The 15,876-nt window shown below is 45.3% G+C and overlaps 1 protein-coding gene and 1 long non-coding RNA gene across 2 annotated transcripts in view; both read right to left on the bottom strand.

Moving 5' to 3' along the window:
* LOC147116426 (dynein axonemal heavy chain 5-like) overlaps positions 1 to 15,876 on the bottom strand; it is a 345,860-nt gene that overhangs the window by 57,395 nt on the left and 272,589 nt on the right. The gene's annotated exons all lie outside the window — the stretch shown is intronic.
* Positions 1,508 to 3,861, bottom strand: LOC147116427 (uncharacterized). Its single transcript, XR_015078809.1, has 3 exons — positions 3,641 to 3,861; positions 2,495 to 2,960; positions 1,508 to 1,583 (listed from the first exon to the last, which is right to left on the bottom strand). It is a non-coding gene; the product is annotated as an uncharacterized LOC147116427 (long non-coding RNA).

The raw sequence follows: 15,876 nt of genomic DNA, 5'->3' as shown, positions 1-15,876 counted from the left end.
AACCTGTTTTTTGTGTTGCAGTTTATGTAATATGGGTCAGGTGAATGTAGATTTTTATATTAGGCCTGATGTTGTTGGAATGGGACATCTCGTGGCGTGTCTCGTTAGTTAGACTTGTTTGTGCATGTTTAGGTTTTAAAACATTTTGCACACAAAGTTGCTGGAAGTGCGAGTGGTTAACGGCGCAGCGAGCATAACAGGGCATCTGGGACCTTGCTGAACAAAGGCACAAACAGTGTATCTCCGTAACCAATGAGATTAATGGATTGAGAAATAAACAGAGGAAGGAATGGGAAGGAGGATGAATTAGAGTACATGAATTCAATGTCAAATCAGGTACAGAAAGAGAAATAAAGAGAGGCAAAGAAAGATGGATTAAGAGAGACAGAAAAAAGACAGAAAGGAAAAATAAGAAAAAAAAGTTAAATCTAAAATTTGACATTTTTAAATCTCCTAAGACAATTCACAACCTGAAGGAACTCCACACTTATAATTGTTCACTTTCTGGGCCAGAGAGGTTGATTGGCAGTCATTAACAATTATCACGTCGTTAAAAGGGTACTTACGCTGTTACTTATTAGACTTAACTTTCTGTGGTGAGTTTAATGGGCAATTAATGTGCAAATGCAGCAACTTCATGAAATTCATGGGGGGGGGTGGAGTTAAGCGCGAGAATTCACGGGGTATCTCTTCCTCGCCACAAGTTGCTGGCCGATTTGCGCATTAATAATGGTGTGCATCATTCAGGCGCAGTTATTTTTTCGGCAAAATCTGGCCCAATATGTCTGTGACCTTCATCGCTTGTGGATCGTCAATGGAAAGGAAAATCGAGCAGGTTCCATAACGGGTGAACGATCCACTCCGCCAGTTTACTATCTAACTGGTGAAGGTGAAAATTACCCTTTTGGTTTCCCGAGAAAGTGCCTACTTTCTAACAAGTCTGTCATTTGATTTTCTAAGAAGTGTTCACCTGGTCTCAACAAATCTACCTGCGTAGTTAAATAAAAGTTACTGTTTTAATCATACCCAGCTAACCTCAGTGCCTAATTATGAGAGAGGCATGTCTGTGTACTTAAAAAAACAACTGCAGAGACACAATGCAAGGTATCCAGGTGGAAGGCCAAACATCCTGTAGTGGAAGGTGGAATTCCCTTCTCCCTACCTCTATTCTTCATGAGATGGGTAGCTTGTTAAGCAATGCCCCTATTTATGACCTGGCCAATTGGTAAAACTGAGGACTGGTGAGTTCAAGTGTCAAAGCTGGGATTTGAATCTGCCGTCTTGATTGGAAGTTCAAGTCTACTATTAGCTTTGCTGGGTCAACCACATCACATATTTTTACATAAATATCATGCATCAACATTTCCCTAAATTTGAATCCCTAACTTGATAAAAGAAAATGATCATTAAACACCACAATAACACATGCGATGATGTTCAACCAGTTGCCTTCGACCTTACCTGGAGAAGGATGTCTAAGAACTGATGAAGTTTACTAAGTTCAACTAGATTCAGCCAAGTCATATCAAGAATCCATTTGGCAGGTTTATGAGGACAAGTTTTGAGGTCCAGAGAGGCACCACCTGCAATTCACATGGAAGGATAATATGTAGACCACACTCAAAGACATGATAAAGTCAGCAGAGTGTCACACGTTAATGTATTGATTACATGGGTTACGGAGATCATTGTCTCAGACCTCCTGGCAGTTGCGTACAGAGCAACAGCCGCAGAGTAGGTTGTTTGTTCTCCTTGCCCAGGGTCTAATGCCTAGCAGCTCAAAGAGATCTAAAGACAGAGTTATGAGGTAAAATAAAAATCATTCCTCCCCCCACAAAATGTATTTCCCCATATATATATAAATAAATAGAAAAACTAAGCTTTGGAGTTTATGGATTTTAATTGATAACAAAATATATTCTCTGGGAATTACCTCAGGTGTGGTGGACTGAATGGCCTCTTTCTGTGCTGTAAAATTCTATGATTCTATAATGCAGTTATGGTCTTTGGATATTTTAGTGGATGCAGTATTGGTCTGTACAGCATCTGATTTAAATAAATGTTTCTGAGGGGGACTGTCCTTAATTTCTTTCACATACACTTTGCCTCTTGCCTCAATTGAATCCTTTCATTCGGTAAAATTTCAGAAGTTATAAGAATCATACAAAAATGTTAAAAGTGGAGGGTGAGGACAAGTGCATTTAACAAAACTAACCCAATTGTAATTATAGAATTTCAGCGTTAAAGATAATGATTTCCATTTCATTGCTTATTGGTATTATTACTACGTTAAAGGCACTATATAAATGCAAGTTGTGGTTGTTAATAAGAAGCAATGTGGTAGACTCTTCTCACAGCAAAACTTAATTATCCAACTTAGACTACAATTAAAAACATGTTCTTGTTCCTATACTCCAATTTAGCCATCACAAAAAGCATTTTAACAGTTTTTAAAAATTGTGGTTCCACTTCACCTATATATGAACCAACATACCTTTAATGAGTGTGAGAAACTCATCGTGTTTAACCTTGTGGCATTGCATGTCAATTTTCAAAGTGAGCAAAAGTGTGAAAAGGAACTTGTGTTGTTCATACAGTCCACGAGCTGTGTATGTGTAGACTTCATATGTCATATAATCAATAATGCACACTATACGCTTGCTGGTGAATGGACTTTTAATGGACCTGGTGAAATTGGTTTTGAAAAAATGTGAAATGTAAAAAGAACTATAATAAATACAGCATGCATAGATTTAAAGCAAAAATCACATTGGAAATTGGGGTGGGGAGGGCAGAAAGAAAATAAGTGTGATTGGTGAATCCAAGTAAAACTGTGGTACCAGACCTGACTAGTGACAGGTCGAAGATCCCAAGGAATTGCCTCAGAGAAGTCTGATACATCACATTCACCATACTCATCTCGACAATCAAGAAATAAAGGATGCTGCCTCTTGTAGCAACTGTATCAAAATAAAGAGATGTCTGTTAATTCATTTAATACAGTGGTAACTTCTAGCAACACAAAGGTAATGTCAAGTCTGAACGTTTTCCAGCATCTGTGTCCCAAATATTGCCCAGAAACACCAGGTAAAATCACGAAAGAATCAATAGAATTCCTCTTTTGTAAAAAAACAATGATGCCTGAAATATTATATAACATCAGTCCTGCCTGAAGTTCAATAGTGTTCCAAAGAACTGGGTTAGGAAATGACATTCAAACTTTAGCATTAAGTCAACTTTATGGTGGATTGACACATTTAACTTTTTAGCTTCAAACATGCACTTCAGGAAACTGTACTGAACATTTTAGAAGGATGCAATACCTTATATATTGGTAGGCTAGTGATTTAATTATTTTCAAATAATTAAAAATAAATGTGGAAGTAAAATAGGCAGTGATGAGCACTCAAAGAATTTCCCTCTGTTAGTTTAAAACTTTGAACTTTTTCAATTGCTTCAGTCAGCTCTCCAAAGCCAAAGTTAAGACCATTAGAATCTGAATAAATTCAAATTCAACCATCAAAAGTGAAGCCCCAAATGCTTAACACATGAACAAGAAACCTAAATTTAAACATTGATGGATTTGATGCATCAGCTTCCATAGAAAGCTCCGGCCCACCTGGCCGGTGCTCCGACCCACCTGGCCGGTACTCCTCCCTGGCAGAATTTATTTGCATTTCTGTCTCAGCTGCTGTCTTTAGCTTCTGTGTTACTTCTTCAGCTGTCTGTTTGGTGTTTCGCAGCACGATAATCAGGCTCTCGTCATCCACCAGCGAACCCTGGGTAGTTGTTAAACGGTAAAGTAGGTTATCTTCTAACTCCTTCATCTTCCTTTTATTTGCAGTCACGTCCTCCATCAGGTTTGTTCGCTCTCTCTCCAGTTCCTTAAAAAAATTACAGACTGAATTATTTATAGTGTAATCATGGAGTAAGCTCTGGTTTTAAAGGAAATACCTTTCCTACTTGAAAATTTAGGTCCTAAAAAACTCAATGTACATTATTTTATTCATCTGTATATTTTTACCACTGCATTTGATATTCTAAACTGTACAAACTCAACCTTTTCTCCCATTCTTTTCGTCTCAATACTTTTAAATGTTTTCAAAAATTCATTCTTACTACAGGCTCCAAATGATCTCAAACAATAAGAACAGAGATAGACATTTCTGAGAATAGGCAGGTAGGTTTTGGTAGTGTATTTGGATTTCCAGAAGGCATTCGACAAGGTGCCACATAAAAGGTTACTGCACAAGATAAGAGCACACGGGGTTGGGGGTAATATATTAGCATGGACAGAGGATTGGCTAACTGACAGAAAACAGAGAGTTGGGATAAATGGATCATTTTCAGGTTGGCAAACGGTAACTAGTGGGTTGCCACAGGGATCGGTGCTAGGGCCTCAACTATTTACAATCTATATTAATGACTTGGATGAAGGGACCGAGTGTACTGTTGCAAATTTGCTGATGATACAAAGTTAGGTGGGAAAGCAAGTTGTGAGGAGGACACTGACGTAAGAAAATTACTAGGCACTTGGTCTAAGTATTAAACAAGGCTTTAATCAACTGTTTCACAACATGGAGGTCTAGTTGTCCTTCACTAGTTCCTGTTTACAAAATGTCCTGAGCAAGCTGGGCCCGTGCCCGAGTGTTTATACTCTCCCTGGACAGCGCCACCAGCAGGCCGCCCAGTATTATTTCATAAGTCATTTCTAAATGTCATTCTTCCCGCCTGAAAAATTGGAAGTCCAGCGGCTTCTTTCTACCGAATTAATCAGACCAAGAATAGACGCAGTCGTTTGAATCTCCATCGGTGGCCGGAAGGGAAGTCTCCTCAGACCGTGTTTTGGTCCCTGGGTCACTTAGTTCGTACCAGCGGGCTGGCAGAGTCTGTGTTATCTTGATTGACCTGAGGGTGACTGGGGAGATCGTGGCTCCGGGTGCGGGCCCCCACAGGCACAGAGCTGGCTTCACCCTGCCCAGTAGTCGGTGACTGACCGGCGTCCTGGCTTCGGGTGGCCATCCTGCGGGGAGTGTTCTGTTCCCCGGGTTGATCCGACGGAATAGCTGGCAGATCCCTTGACGTCCCGGGTAGGGCGTCATCCTCAGAGAAGCGCAGGGTATCGGCGTCATTAATACAGATCCCACCATCGATTGAGTCTGTGGGACCGGTTGGGCAGGGAGCCAGATCCCAAAGTGACACTGCGGATTCCCGGCCATCAGGGTACCGTACGTATGCGTACGTGGGATTGACATCCGTCAGTTCCACTTCGTCGATGAGGGGATCACTCTTAGAGGATCGGACGAATCTTCAGAGCAGCACAGGGCCAGGTGCCGCTAACCATGATAGTAGGGACGTCCCATGAGTGGTGCGAAGCTGGAACCCGAAGAATCGTTCGTGAGGAGTAGCGTTGGTGGATGTAGAAAGAAGAGACCTGATGGAATGCAATGCGTCAGGGAGCATAGTTTCCCACTCCTGGTCTGATAGGTTGTGTGACCTCAGTGCAAGACAAACAGCGTTCCAAATGATAGCGTTGTAGCTCTCAACCTGTCCGTTTCCAATAGGATGATACGGTGTCGTTCTACTTGTGGCGAATCCCCGTTGGGAAACATAACTTTTGAGTTCGCTTGGCATGAAGGAGGGACCCCGATCAGAGTGGATGAAATTGGCTGTACCGCAAAGGGAAAAGACCTGATCAAGGCATTTGATCACTGTGGAAGTAAGCATATTGGGACAGGGGAAAGCAAAGGGAAAGCGTGAATATTCATCCACCATAGTAAGCAAGTAGGTGTTTCGCATTGAGGAAGGCAGTGGCCCTTTAAATTCAATGCTGAGTTGCTGCATAAGTTGTGTAGCGTGTATGAGCGAGCCACCTGACGGAAGGAAGAATTGCGGTTTTAATTCCGTGCAAATTCTACAAGTGGAGCATATTCTTTTCACGTCTTCCGTAGAAAATGGGAGATTTTTAGATCGCACAAAGTGTAACATACGGGTAACGCCAGGATGGCATAAGTCAGTATGAAGATCCGCAAGAGTCGAACTTGACATGGAAGAGCAGAATGCACGCGTGAGGGTATCTGGGGCCACATTCTCTTTGCCAGGTCGATAATGTATGGTGTAGCCAAAGGCGGCCAATTCCATCCTCCAGAGCTGTATTTTGTTATTCTTGATCTTAGTGCGTTTCCGGTTATCCAGCATAAAGCCCACAGAGCGCTGATCGGTTATAAGCATGAAATGGCAACGAGCGAGAAAATGACTCCATTTACGTACTGCTTCGATGATAGCCGTAGCCTCCTTCTCGACAGGAGGATAATGGAGCTCACTACCGTGCAAAGTTCTGGACAGAAATGCAACGGGTCGACCACCTTGATACAAGGTAGCCGAGATTGCCACCTCCGGTGCATCGCACTCAACCACGAAAAGGAGATTTTCATCGACGGAACGAAGCTTGGCTTTTTCCAGTTGTTGCTTGAGGAGGTCGAAAGCTGAAATAACCGTTGCCACCAACGGATATGACTTTGCATGAAGCAGGGGCTGGATCTTGTCGGAAAAGTGGGGTATCCACTTCGCATAATAGGCGAACATGCCGAGGGCCCGACGAAGGGAGCCGAGATTTGTAGGAGGAGGGAGCTCCTCAAGCGGACGAAGTCGCTCCGGATCCGGTTTGATGACACCATTGCCCACCCAGTAGCGAAGGATGTTGACTGATGGTACTGATTTCACAGATTTGGACTCATTTATATTCAAGTTCCGACGATGGAGAACGTCAAGAAATTTCTGGAGGTTGGCATCATGCTCCTTCTGGTCATGACCAGCAATGGTGATATTATCCAGATATGGAAAAGTGTCCGTTAAGTTCTCCTGTTTGACTAGGCTATCCATTGCCCGTTGGAAGACAGCCACCCCATTGGTGACCCCAAATGGAAGGCGACAAAACTGGTAAAGCCGACCATTGGCCTCAAAGGCCGTATACTTTTTGTCAGAGTCCTTTAAAGGTACTTGATGGTATGCGCTCTTTAAGTCAAAAGTTGAAAATACCTTGTAGTTGGCAAGGTTATTGACCATGTCATCGATGCGTGGTAGTGGGTAGGCATCCAGGTTGGTATACTGGTTAATAGTTTGCGAGTAATCGATGCAAAGACGTTTCTTGTGTTGCTTCAGAGGATTTTTAACAACGATGACTTGAGCCCGCCAGGAAGATAAACATGGCTCAATGATACCGTCAGCTAGAAGGCAAGAGATCTCTGCCTCGATACAGGATAGATCATCTTGGCTGAAACGTCGTGATTTAGTGACTATGGGCTTACATTGGGGGGAAAGATTGGCAAACAAGGAGGGCTCATCGAGCGAAGCCGCCGAAAGCGTACAAAACGGTACTTTGGAAATAGTAAGCTCCGGCTTTGACCCTCCAAACTTGAAAGTGAGTCTTTTGTGTTGTTTCTGGAAATCCTGTCCCAGGAGCACATCATTGCATAGGTTTTTGAGCACCCCGAGCCGGGTGGAGAAATAAGTGCGGCCATTGAGAATAACGTCGACAAGACAAAAGCCGGAAGAGTTGGTGGTCAGTGTCGTCAGAGCCATTGCAATTTCCCTGTCCGAGGGGTAAATACGCAGTTTTAACTTACTGACAGCCTGCTCACTGATGAAGCCGTCAGAGCTGCATGAGTCGATTAGTGCACTCAAAATGTGTCCATTTACTGAAACCTTCGTGGCTGCATGGGACAGGCTTTGGGGAAAAACAGCTGTGATGGGAGGAGGAGCAGTTTTACCCTTGACAGCTGTAACCTTACTAGTGGCTCTTGGGGGAGGAGCAGTTTTATAGATAGCAGCTGTAACCTTAGTAGTGGCTCTTGGGGGAGGAGTAGTTTTATAGATAGCAGCTGCAAAACTAACAGGGGCTCTTGACCGGCATACCTTAGAAAAGTGACCTTTCTTACTAACAGAGGCTCTTGACTGGCATACCTTAGAAAAGTGACCTTTCTTACTGCAATGATTGCAGATTGCATTATGAGCAGGACAAAATTTCCGATAGTGGAATGCACCTCCACAGAAGAAACACTTCCTTCCAGATTGCCAAGATGCTGCTAGGGCAGGATTGTCATCAGTGAGGGCTTCTAGGGTAGGGTTGTCATCAGCTAGGATAGAGTTGTCATCAGCGAGGGCTTCTGCCCGAGGCCCATTGGAGGAGTCACAAAAAGTGATAGCAGCAGTCCGGGCACGTGGTAAAAGATAGGCATCTGCATTTTTTTTTGCTAAGTCCAGAGAACATGCCTGGTCATAGGCAGCTTGTAACTTGAGGGTTTTATTCTCCAACAGATGCTGGCATATGAAGGGAGATGCAATTCCATTAATAAAAGAATCACGAATTAACACCTCCTGGTACTGCTCAGCTGAGACAGCTTTGAGATTACAATCCTTGCTGAGCCTGCGAAGCTTTTGAAGGAATTCGCCAAGTGATACCCCGGGTTGTTGTCGATTTGTGGCCAGTAGATACCGAGCAAAAATTTCGTTTGGGGCCTTAACATATAGTTGCTGTAGTATTTGGATAGCGGAGTCATAGTCTACACAGTCTTCGATATAGTCAAACACATGAGGGGATACATAATTGGCAAGTATCTCTAACTTATCAGGAACATTCTCACCACACACCCTGAGGAAGTTGCTGAAGGTACGGTACCCGTGTTTCCATACCTTAGCAGTTGTAGGTGAATTTGGGTCCAGGTCAAGACGGGCGGGTCGGATTGGTTTCTCCATGATGGATTGATTACTACCTCTGGTTCCCTTCTACCGTTTAAGTCGTAGCCGTCTGTTCCCAAAATCACTCAGAGCATGGAGCAGGTTCAGTTGATTAAATTGACGTAAGAAAACTACTAAGCACTGTAAGATTCGCAATTTTCAGCAAAAATCACGCAAGAAAACTGGATAAAATAAGACTGTTTATTGACCAAAGTAAGCTTGCACAGAGAAACCTTTGATAAAAAGGGCATACAAAATGGCCGCCAGGCCCCGTGATCAGTTTATGAACCATTTTATTTCTATTACTGCAAGCCAGACAGGCTTGTGGATTGAAGACAGTGAGCCCACGAAAGCCAGTATCTGGGAACCGAAACTCAGAGCAACAGCATACATATTCAATGGATTATAAGTACAGGATGGGGCCCATCAAGATATGGGCGGACAATGTAAAAACACTTATACCCATTTATCGTACAAAGGAAAAACCGTTTAGCAGCCATCAAGGAAAATGTCCGGACCGATCAATATGCGAACCGAGCCGCGGTGACAATGCAAAGGACATTAAAAGACATTGTCGGCCAGGAAGGCCAGTTTAAGTTATCACCGGCTCCGTTACAAGACAAAGCGCCCCTGCAGAGATTTTCTGCCCGCCAAAATTAATACAAAGACAGGACTATGATTTGGCGGGAGATAAGACTGTCCCAAAAGAGTATAACTATGGATTGAAAGTCCATCTAAGTTAAACTTCTTCTTCACTGCCACGGCTTCTTGTTGGGCGACTTCAGGCTTCCATTTCTTCAAGAACTTTCTTCTACGAGGAACGGACGAAGGGCGGACGGTGCCCGGATCGGCGCCTCTTCCACTTCGGCAGATCGATGAAAACGTTTTCGTCTTTTTAAAGACGGACGGTTTCGGAAAAAGGACAACGTGGCCGGTGTTCAGCCAAACAAGGCTCGGCCACGACGAGAAGGCGACGAGGGTGGCCCGGGTACTGGGGCCGGGAGATCATCGACGACCCAGGCCGACGGAGAAGAAACCCTCTGGAGAACCGGCGATCTAGGCCACAAGATTCTCCCATGTGCATAGCCTGCATCTGGGTCTGCTCCATGAACCCAAATCGACTTAGTGGATCTCAACCTTGACGAGCGCTCATCAAGGCTGGGTCTACCCCACCGCCTCGAGGGAGGAGAGAATATCGACTGCGCCAGAAGCTTCCAATCCACATGACGACGGGAAGCGGTGTCAAAAGTCTGCGAACCCCTTTTCGCGATTTCGAGAGTGGTGAGCATGATCCCAAGTTCCCCAGGTCGAAACTTGGTTTAGGTATAGGGGAGGGAGTTAAGGGAAATCGTAATGTGTTTCCCCTTTTACGATGTGCCGTGTGTTCCCCATTTCCATAGAGTCAAGTTCATAAATTTGTGCATGATTGTAGTTACTTTAATCTGTGCCTATGACATGTATTTTGTAATGCTTCAAACTGTTCAAAAATAAAAGCATCCATTTCGTGCTATTCAGCCTGGTCTATTGAGTCCTCTTCTCTGCACTACTGTTCTCTGCATCTAAGTCCAAGGTCTAGAACCGTAGGGGGGGTGGGTCGAACCACTCAAGGGTAATTCTTGCACGAAGCCTGGCAGGGGGCCAGAACGGGCAAGAGAGCAGGAAAAACCCCCTACAGCACTTGGTCTGAGTATTAAACAAGGCTTTAATCAACTGTTTCACAACATGGAGGTCTAGTTGTCCTTCACTAGTTCCTGTTTACAAAATATCCAGAGCAAGCTGGGCCCATGCCCGAGTATTTATACTCTCCCTGGACAGCGCCACCAGCAGGCCGCCCAGTATTATTTCATAAGTCATTTCTACATGAATGGCAAGATTCATTTCAGACACAATCTGCAAAGGGATATAGATAGGTTAAGTGAGTGGGCAAAAAATTGGCAGACAAGAGTATAATGTGAGAAAATGTGAGGTTATTCACTTTGGTAGGAAGAATAAAAAAGCAAAACATTATTTCAATGGAGAGAGACTACAGAATTCTGCGCTGCAGTGGTTTCTGGGTGTCCTCATACATGAAACACAAAAGTTAGCATGCAGGCACAGCAAGTAATTAGGAAGACAAATGGAATATTGGTCTTTATTGCAAGGGGGATGGAGTATAAAAGCAGGGAAGTCTTGCTACAATTGTACAGGGTGTTGGTGACACCACACCTGGGGTACTGCGTACAGTTTTGGTCTCCTTATTTAAGGAAGGATATACTTGCATTGGAGGCAGTTCAGAGAAGGTTCACGAGGTTGATTCCTGAGTTGAAGGGGTTGCCTTATTTGGAAAGGTTGAGCAGGTTGGGCCTATACTCATTGGAATTTAGAAGAATGAGAGGTGATCTCATTGAAACATATACGATTCTGAAGGGGCTTGACAGGGTAGATGCTGAGAGGAATTTTCCCTCGTGGGGGAATCTAGAACTAGGAGCATAATTTCAGAATAAGGTGTTGCCCATTTAAAACGGAGGTGAGGAGGAATTTCTTCTCTCAGGGGGTCATGAATCTTTAGAATTCTCTACCCCAGAGAGCTGTGGAGGCTGAGTCATTGAATATATTCAAGGCAGATTTTTGAAAAACAGGGGAGTCGAGGGTTATGCAGAGCAGGCAGAAAAGTGGAGTTGAGGCCAAGATCAGATCAGCCATGATCTTATTGAATGACAGAGCAGGCTCGAGGGGCAGAATGGCCTCCTCCTGCTCCTATTTCTTATGTTTGGTAGAAAAGAATGGGATTAGAATGCATCGGCCGACATAATTCATTGTGTGCAGTACGTAGAGACGTCCTGACATGAAAAGATGCTATGTAAATATAAGTGTTAATAATATAAGCAGCGGCGGCGGCAGTGCGGACCTGGGAGGAGCGGCGAGGCGGCAGTGATAAAAGGCGAGCCCGAGGCGCAAGTAGGCCCCACAGCAGCAGCGGCGGCAGTGGCATTGCGGTTCTGGGAGGAGCGGCGAGGCGACGGCGATAAAAGGCGAGCCCAAGGCGCAGGTAGGCCCCACAGCAGCAGCGGCGGCGGCAGTGCGGACCTGGGAGGAGCGGCGAGGCGGCGGTGATAAAAGGCGAGCCCGAGGCGCAATTAGGCCCCACAGCAGCAGCAGCGGCAGTGGCAGTGCGGTTCTGGGAGGAGCGGCGAGGCGGCGGTGATAAAAGGCGAGCCCGAGGTGCAGGTAGGCCCCACAGCAGCAGCGGCGGCAGTGCGGACCCGGGAGGAGCGGCGAGGCGCCGGCAATAAACGGCGAGCCCGAGGCGCAGGTAGGCCCCACAGCAGCAGCGGCGGCGGTGGCAGTGCGGACCTGGGAGGAGCGGCGAGGCGCCGGCAATAAACGGCGAGCCCGAGGCGCAGGTAGGCCCCACAGCAGCAGCGGCGGCGGTGGCAGTGCGGACCTGGGAGGAGCGGCGAGGCGGCGGCAATAAAAGGCGAGCCCGAGGTGCAGGTAGGCCCCACAGCAGCAGCGGCGGCGGCAGCAGTGTGGACCTGGGAGGAGCAGCGAGGCGCCGGCGATAAAAGGCGAGCCCGATGCACAGGTAGGCCCCACAGCAGCAGCAGCGGCGGCGGCAGTGCGGACCTGGGAGGAGCAGCGAGGCGGCGGCGATAAAAGGCGAGCCCGAGGCACAGGTAGGCGTACCAATCTCAGAACTCGGAGAGAGAAGCAAAAAGTAATCGAAGTGTGACGTCACCAGAAAGCAGGTAAGTGATTGGTTGGTGAGTATTTCTCTTTCTCATTTTTTCCAAACTTAAATTTTGTGGTTTATAGTTTCTAGGGTCTCTGTTGTGTAGCGGGGACTGCTGTTAAACAAGGGCCATTGAGTATATCATTTAACTGTAGTGTAATTGGTGGGATCGATTTGATTGAATTTAATTTGAATTAATTAAAGGGTAAGTCATGGCAGGTCAGCCTGGCCCCATGGTATGTTCCTCCTACGCTATGTGGGAACTCAGGGACACTTCCTGTGTTCCTGACAACCATGTGTGCAGGAAGTGTATCCAGCTGCAGCTACTGACAGACCGCATTGCGGCGCTGCAGCTGCGATTGGATACATACTGGACCATCTGCAATGCTGAGAACATCGTGAATAGCACATTTAATCAGTTGGTCACACCGCAGGTAAAGGTGGCACAGGCAGAAAGGGAACGGGTGACCAACAGGCAGAGTAGTAGGCGCAGGCAGGTAGTGCAGGGGTCGCCTGTGGCCATCCCCCTCTCAAACAGATATACCACTTTGGATACTGGTGGGAGGGATGACTTACCAGGGGAAGGCAGCAGCAGCCAACTTCCTGGCACCAGGGGTGGTTCTGCTGCATAGGACGGGAGGAAAAAGAGGGGTAAAGCTACAGTAATAGGGGATTCTATTGTAAGGAGAATAGATAGGTGTTTCTGTGGCCGTAAACGAGACTCCAGGATGATGTGTTGCCTCCCTGGTGCAAGGGTCAAGGATGTCTCAGAGCGGCTGCAGAACATTTTGGAAGGGGAGTGTGAACAGCCAGTTGTCGTGGTGCATATAGGTACCAACGATATAGGTAAACACCGGGATGAGGTCCTAAAAGCTGAATATAGGGAGTTAGGAGGTAAATTAAAAAATAGGACCTCAAAGGTAGTAATCGCAGGACTGCTACCAGTGCCACGTGCTAGTCAGAGTAGAAATAGAAGGATATTTCAGATGAATACGTGGCTAGAGGAATGGTGCAAGGGGGAGGGATTCAAATTCCTGGGACATTGGAACCGGTTCTGGGGGAGGTGGGACCAGTACAAAACGAACAGTTTGCACCTGGGCAGGGCCGGGACCGATGTCCTAGGGGGACTGTTTGCTAGTGCTCTGGGGGAGGGTTTAAACTAAAATGTCAGGGGGTTGGGAACTTGAGCAGGGAGACAGAGGAAAGGGAAACAAGGATAAAAGCAAAAGACAGGAAGGAAAAAAACAATAGTGGCAGGCAGAGAAATCAAGGGTTTAAATCAAACATGGCCACAGTAAATAATAATTCTAAAAGATCTAAGAGCATTAAAAAAACAAGCCTGAAGGCTTTGTGTCTTAATGCGAGGAGCATTCGTAATAAGGTGGATGAATTAGCTGCACAAATAGAGGTAAACAAATATGATATGATTGGGATTACGGAAACATGGCTCCAGGGTGGCCAACGCTGGGAACTCAACATCCAGGGGTATTCAACATTCAGGAAAGATAGGCAAAGAGGAAAAGGAGGTGGGGTAGCATTGCTGGTTAAAGAGGGAATTAACACAACTGTAAGGAAGGATATTAGCTCTGATGATGTAGAATCTGTATGGGTAGAACTGAGAAATACCAAGGGGCAGAAAATGTTAGTGGGAGGGGTATATAGACCTCCAAACAGTAATGCGGAGGTCGGGGATGGCATTAAATGGGAAATTAGAGAAGCGTGCAATAAGGGCACCGCAGTTATCATGGGTGACTTTAATCAACATATAGATTGGGCTAACCAAATTAGTAACAATACCGTGGAGGAGGAATTCCTGGAGTGTATACGGGTTGGTTTCCTGGACCAATATGTCGAGGAACCAACTGGAGATCAGGCCATCTTAGACTGGGTATTATGTAATGAGAAAGGAGTAATTAGCAATCTTATTGTGCGAGGCCCCTTGGGTCGGAGCGATCATAATATGATAGAATTCTTCATTAAGATAGAGAGTGAAGCAGTTGACTCAGAGACTAGGGTCCTGAATTTAAATAAAGGAGACTACGATGGTATGAAGCGTGAGTTGGGTAGGATTGATTGGGGAATGTCACTCAAAGGGTTGACGGTGGATAGGCAATGGCAAACATTCAAAGATCGCATGGATGAACTACAGAATTTGTTCATCCCAGTTTGGCATAAAAATAAAACAAAAAAGGTGACTCAACCGTAGCTAACAAGGGAAATTAGGGATAGCATAAAGCAGTAAACCCAAGGATTGGGAGCAGTTTAGGATTCAACAAATGAGGACAAAGGGATTAATTAAGAGGGGGAAAATAGAATATGAGAATAAGCTTGCAGGGAACAGAAAAACTGACTGTAAAAGCTTTTATAGATATGTGAAGAGAAAAAGATTGGTGAAGTCAAGCATAGGTCCCTTGCAGTCAGAATCAGGGGAATTTATAATGGGGAACAAAGAAATGGCACACCAATTAAATACATACTTTGGTTCTGTCTTCACAAAGGAGGACACAAATATCCTCCCAAAGATGTCGGGGAACATAGGGTCTAATGAAAGGGAGGAACTGATAGAAATCAGTATTTGTAGGGAAATGGTGTTAGGGAAATTGATGGGATTGAAGGCCGATAAATCCCCAGGGCCTGATAATCTACATCCTAGGGTACTTAAGGAAGTGGCCCTAGAAATAGTCGATGCATTGCTGGTCATCTTCCAAAAGTCGATAGACTCTGGAACAGTACCCATGGATTGGCGGGTAGATAATGTTACCCCACTGTTCAAAAAAGGTGGTAGAGAGAAAACGGGGAATTACAGACCGGTAAGCCTAACATCGATAGTGGGGAAAATGCTAGAGTCCATTATAAAGGATGTAATAGCAGAGCACTTGGAAAACAGTGACAGGATCGAACAAAGTCAACATGGATTTACAAAAGGTAAATCGTGCTTGACTAATCTACTGGAATTTTTTGAGGATGTAACTGGTAAAATAGATAAGGGAGAACCAGTGGATGTGGTGTACTTGGACTTTCAAAAGGCTTTCGATAAGGTCCCGCATAAGAGATTAGCGTGTAAAGTTAAGGCACATGGGATTGGGGGCAAGGTATTGACTTGGATAGAGAACTGGTTGGCAGACAGAAAACAAAGAGTTGGAATAAATGGCTCTTTTTCCGAGTGGCAGGCAGTGACTAGTGGGGTACCGCAGGGATCGGTCCTGGGACCCCAGTTATTCACAATATATATTAATGATCTGGACGAGGTAACTAGATGTAATATCTCCAAATTTGCAGACGACACAAAGCTGGGTGGGCGTGTGTGCTGTGAGGAGGATGCCGAGAAACTCCAGGATGATTTGGACAGGTTGGGTGATTCGGCAGAAGCATGGCAGATGCAATATAATGTGGATAAATGTGAGGTTATCCACTTTGGTGGCAAAAAC

The sequence above is a fragment of the Somniosus microcephalus genome, chromosome 6, assembly GCF_052327205.1.
Source record: "Somniosus microcephalus isolate GS21.2 chromosome 6, FLI_Smic_1.0, whole genome shotgun sequence".
Taxonomy (NCBI): Eukaryota; Metazoa; Chordata; class Chondrichthyes; order Squaliformes; family Somniosidae; genus Somniosus; species Somniosus microcephalus.
The sequence above is the reverse complement of the archived record's forward strand: the minus strand, read 5'-3'. Positions and strand labels throughout refer to the sequence as shown.